Consider the following 6,000-nt stretch of genomic DNA (forward strand, 5'->3'; position numbering starts at 1 on the left):
AAATGATGATCCTAGAAATTTTCTATGGTGAAAAAAAGATCAAAACACACCCTAAGAAGAAGATACAGTCAAAGCTACTGCATACAAAGCTTCAAAAATAGAGAGGTAGAGGAAAAAATGGTTTCAAGTAATATTTCAGTTGATTCTTTAGGATTCTCTAAGTACACCGTCATATCATCTGCAAAGAGTGATTGCTTCCTCCTTGCCTATTCGAATTCTTTTAATTCCTTTTTCTTTTCTTATTGGCTAAAGCTAACATTTCTAGTACAACATTAAATAATAGAGATGATAATAGACAGCCCAGTTTCACCCCTGATCTTATTGGGAATACCTCTAACTTATCCCTGTTACATATAATGTTTGCTGATGGTTTTAGGTAGATATTGCTTATTATTTTAAGGAAAGCACCACCTATTCCTATATTCTCTAGTGTTTATTATTAGGAATGGGTGCTGCATTTTTTCAAAAGCTTTCTCTACATCTATTGAGATGATCATATGATTTTGGTTAGTTTTCTTATTGATGTGGTTGAATACGTTGATAGTTTTCCTAATGTTGAACCAGCCCTGTGCTCCTGGTTTAAATCCCACCTGGTCATACTGTATTATCCTTGTGATCACTTGCTGTAATGTCTTTGCGAATATCTTATTTAAGATATTTGCATCAATATTTCTTAGGGAAATTGGTCTCTAATTTTCTTTCTCTGTTATGGCTCTATCTCCTTTAGGTATCAACACCATCTTTGTGTCATAAAAGGAATTTTGTAGAACTCCTTCTTCACCTATTTTTCCAAATAATTTGTATGGTACTGGAATTAATTGTTCTTTAAATGTTTGGTAAAATTCACTTGTAAATTCATCTGGCCCTGGAGATTTTTTCTTACGGAGATAGTTGATGGCTTGTTCAATTTCTTTTTCTAAAATGGACTTATTTAAGGATTTTATTTCCTCTTCAGTTAACCTGGGCAATTTGTATTTTTGTAAATATTTATCAATTTTATTTAGATTGTCAAATTTATTGGCATACAGTTGGGCCAAATAGCTCCTAATTATTGCTTTAATTTCAACTTCATTGGTGGTAAATTCATTTCATTTTTGATACTAGTTATGCTATTAGTTTTCTTTTTCTTTTTGTTTATCAATGTACCAAAGTTTTATCTATTTTTCATAAAACTAGCTCTTAGTTTTATTGATTAATTCTATAGTATTTTTGCTTTCAATTTTATTAATTTCTCCTTTGATTTTCAGGATTTCTAATTTAGTATTTAATTGGGGATTTTAATTTGTTCTTTTTCTAGTTTTTTTAGTTTCATGTCCAATTCATTGATCTCCTTTTTCTTCTTTTTGTTCAAGTAAGCATTTAGAGATATAAAATTTCTCCTAAGCATTGTGTTGGCTGCAATCCATAGGTTTTGATATGTTTTCTCATTATTGTCATTCTCTTGCATGAAGTTATTGATTGTTTCTATCATTTGTTGTTTGACCCACTTCTTCTTCTTCTTCTCCTTCTTCTTCTTCTTCTTTTTCTTCTTCTTAAGTGAGGCAATTGGTGTTAAGTGACTTGCCCAGGGTCAAACAGTAAGTAAGTGTTAAGTGTCTGAGGCCAGATTTGAACTTAGGTCCTCCTGACTCCAGGGCCAGTAGTCTATCCACTGCTCCACCTATCTGCCCCAGACCCACTCATTCTTTTTTTTTTTTTGCTGGGCAATGGGGGTTAAGTGGCTTGCCCAGGGTCACACAGCTAGTAAGTGTCAAGTGTCTGAGCCCAGATTTGAACTCAGGTACTCCTGAATTCAGGGCTGGTGCTTTATCCACTGAGCCACCTAGCCGCCTCCCAGACCCACTCATTTTTTAGGATGAGATTATTAAATTGCCAATTAATTTTCAGTCTGCCTTTCCATGGCTCTTTATTACATGTAATTTTTATTGCATCATGATCTGAAAAGGATGAATTTACTTTCTGCCTTTCTACATTTGACTATGAGGTTTTTGTGCCCTAATACATGTTCAATTTTTGTGTATGTTCCATGTATCACTGAGAACAAAAGGTATATTCCTTTCTATCCCCATTCAATTTTCTCCAGATATCTATCATATCTAACTTTTCTAACATTACATTCACCTCTTTAACTTCTTTCTCATTTATTTTGTGTTTATATTTATCTAATTCTGAGAGGGAAAGGTTTAGACATCCCACTAGTATAGATGTGCTGTCTATTTCCTCTTGTAACTCATTTAACTTCTCCCCTAAGAATCTGCTGCATATGTGTTTAGAATTGATATTACTTCACAAGCATACCTTTTAGCAAGATGTAGTTTCTTTCCTTATCTCTTTTAATTAGATCTATTTTTCCTTTTGCTTTGTCTGAAATAAGGATGGCTCACCCCTGCTTTGTTTACTTCGGCTGAAGCATAATATATTCTGCTCCAAAGTTTGACCTTTACTTGTTGTGTATTTCTCTGCTTCAAATGTCTTTCTTGTAAACAGCATATTGTAGGATTCTGATTTTTAATCTACCCTGCTATTTGTTTCCATTTTATGGGAGAGTTCATCCCATTCACATTCACAGTTAAGATTATTAACTGTTTATTTCCCTCCATCCTCTTTTCCCCTTTGATCTCTTTCTTCCTTCTTTCACCCTATTCCTCCTGACCAGTGTTTTACTTCTGACCACTGGCTCCCTCAATCTGCCTTCCCTTTTATCAGCTTCCCTTCCCTTTCTTGTCCCCTTTCCCCCTGCTTCTGCCCTCCCTTATATCAATACCACACTTTCCCCCTTCCCATTTTGCCTCCTTAAAGAATAAGCTAAGTTTCTTTATAGAAATGGGAGTACATGCTATTCCCTCCTTGAACCAACTCTCATGAGAATAAGGTTGAAGCAATGCTCACTCCTCCCCTCTTTCCCTCTCCTGTAATGGGTTCTATTTGCACCTCTTCATATGATGTAATTAACCCGATTCCACTTCCCCTTCCTCTCCTTCCCCTAGTCTCCTTTTATTCTGCTCCTTAAATTTCTTTATATGATCACATCAAAGTCAATTTAATAGCAATACTTTTTTGTTTTGTTTTGTTTTGTTTTGGTTTTTTTAGTGAGGCAATTGGGGTTAAATGACTTGCCTAGGGTCACACAGCTAGTAAGTGTTAAGTGTCTGAGGCTGAGTTTGAACTCAGGTCCTCCTGACTCCAGGGCCAGTGCTCTATCCAATGTACCACCTAGCTGCCTCTAATAGCAATACCTTGATAGACATACAGATCCCAAGTGTTAAAATTATTATTCTCCCTCATAAGGATGTAAGAAATTTAACCTCATTGAACAACCTCTCCACCCCTTGTTTACTTCTTTATATTTCTCTAGAGTCTTATATTTGGAGATCAAATTTTCTGTTCAGTTTTGGTCTTTTTTTTTTTTTCAGGAAACCTTGGAAATCCCCTATTTCATTGAATGTCCATCTTTTCCCTGAAAGAGAATGATGTCTTGCTGGATGTTAGATTATTGCTTGTAATACAAGCTCCTTTGCCTCCCAGAATATCATATTCCAAAACCTCGGATCCTTTAATGTTGAAGCTGTCAGGGCCTGTGCAATTCTGACTGTGACTCCATGATATTTAAATTGTTTCTTTCTGGCTGCTTGGAGTATTTTCTCCGTCATCTGATAATTCTGGAGTTTGGGTACAATATTCCTTGAAGTTTTCCTTTTGGGACCTCTTTCAGGAGGTGATCAATGGTTTCTTTCAATGATCATTTCATCCTCTAATTCTACAATTTCTTGGCAGTTCTCCTTGATAATTTCCTGCAATATGATGTCTAGGCTTTTTTCTTGATCATGGCTGAAAGGTAGTCCAATAATTCTTAGATTATCTCTCCAGGATCTCTTTTCCAGGTCAGTTTATTTCCAATGAGGTATTTCACATGTTCTTCTATTTTTTCAGTCTTTTGATTCTGCTTGACAGATTCTTGGTGTCTCAAGGAGTTATTAGCTTCCACCTACCAGATTTTAATTTTTAAAGCATTATTTTCCTCACTAAGCATTTGCACCTCTTTTTCCATTTGGTCATTTTTTTCCTCTCATTTGGCCAATTTTATTTTTTAAGGAATTGTTTTTCTCAGTCAATTTTTGTGTTTCTTTTCCCAGCATAACTCTCATTTCTCTCATTTCTTTTTCCAGTTTTCTTCTACCCCTCTCATTTGGTTTCTAAAAGCCTTCTTGAGCTCTTCAAAGAAGTCTTTTTGGTCTTGAGATGAGATCATCTTCCTACTTGAGTCTTCACTTGTAGGCGTTTTGACAAACTCATCTGAGTTTAAGTTTTGGTCTTCCCTTTAGCCATAAAAGCTGTCAATGGTATGGGTCCTTTTCTGGTTTTTGCTCATGTTGTAGCCTGTTTTTAAACTTCTAATGTTGAAGTCTGCTCCTGGAGCACAGGGGTCACTGTTGCAATCTTCTTATGGCTCTAAGTTGCACCACTCTCAGCTGGGTCAAGCTATAGCTGTGTTGAGCTGCCCCCTGAGCTGAGCAGTGCTGAACTGCCCTCCCCTTTTGCCCAGGTGAGGCAGATCTTTCCTGAAGTCTCCTAAATTATCTCAAGTAGAAGGATTTTGTCTCTCTGTCTTTTTGTAGGTTCTGTAGTTCCAGAATCTGTTTAGAGGCCTGATTTATTGTTTTTTTGAGGGAAACACAGGAAAGCTCAGGCAACTTCCTGGCTCCTCTATGCCATCTTGCTAGGTAGAGGAAAAAATGGGAAGAGAAAGGAGAGTGAAGCAAGAAAATCATGAAAAAATGTCAACATCTTGGTAAATAAAACAAAAAATTCCTGAAGAAAATAACACCTTAAAAACAGAGGTGGGGCAGATAGGTGGCACAGTGGATAAAGCACCAGTCCTGGATTCAGGAGGACCTGAGTTCAAATTCAGCCTCAATCACTTGACACTTCCTAGCTGTCTGACCCTGGGCAAGTTACTTAACCCTAATTGCCTCACAAAAAAACCCCAAACCAAACCAAACCAAAACAAGAAAACAAACCAGAGTAGGCCAAATTGTAAAAGTGATACAAAAAGCCAATGAGGAAAAGAATGATTGGAAAAGCCAAATTGGCCAAATGGAAAAGGAGGTACAAAAGTTCTCTAAGGGGCAGCTAGGTGGTGCAGTGGATAAAGGACTGGCCCTCTATTCAGGAGGACCTGAGTTCAAATCCAGCCTCAGACACTTGACATTTACTAGCTGTGTGACCCTGGATTAGTCAATTAACCCTCATTGTCCCATAAAAAAAGTTCCCTGAAGAAAGTAACTCTTTAAAAGTTAGGATTGAGTAAATGGAAGCTAATTACTTTATGAGTAATCAAAAAATCATAAAGAAAAATCAAAAGAATTTAAAAATAGAAGGCATTGTGAAATATTTACTCACTGGAAAAACAACTGACCTGGAAAATAGTTCCAAAAGGGATAATCTGACAATTATTGGACTCCTTGAAAGCCATGATCAAAAAAGAGACTAGTGGTAGAGCCTAGATAGGGGAAGAATGGCAGTCATTTTCCTAAGCTCTCCCCAAGACCTCTCCAAATACTTTAAAATAATGGCATAAGACAATTCCTGGAAGAGCAGAACCCACAAAAGGACAGGGTGAAATAATTTTCCAGCCAAAGACAACTTAGAAGGTCAGCAGGAAAGTTCTATTGTAATGGGGGGTAGTGTGGAGCACAGCCCTGTGCAGGCCATCCTGGCAGAGACCCAATCCCAGCATAGGCCATGCCAGCAAACCAAGCATCAGAAGCTTCTGAATTGGCTATGGCAGCAGATGCTTCTTGGACTCAGGCCAGGGACAGTGAGGGGATCAAGCAGTCAGTCAGGAGGACATTAAAAGGGTCCCTTTGCTGGTGCTGATGCAAGACTCTGTTGTTTGCCCATGCTCAGATCTAGGTCACAGACCTGGGTGGAGGCCAGGCCGGTTAAGAGGACAGGAACACTGGAGATTGCAGCCACAGTGCAGCAGGATTCTGTTTGGAG

This window comes from Dromiciops gliroides, chromosome 1, assembly GCF_019393635.1.
Source record: "Dromiciops gliroides isolate mDroGli1 chromosome 1, mDroGli1.pri, whole genome shotgun sequence".
NCBI lineage: Eukaryota > Metazoa > Chordata > Mammalia > Microbiotheria > Microbiotheriidae > Dromiciops > Dromiciops gliroides.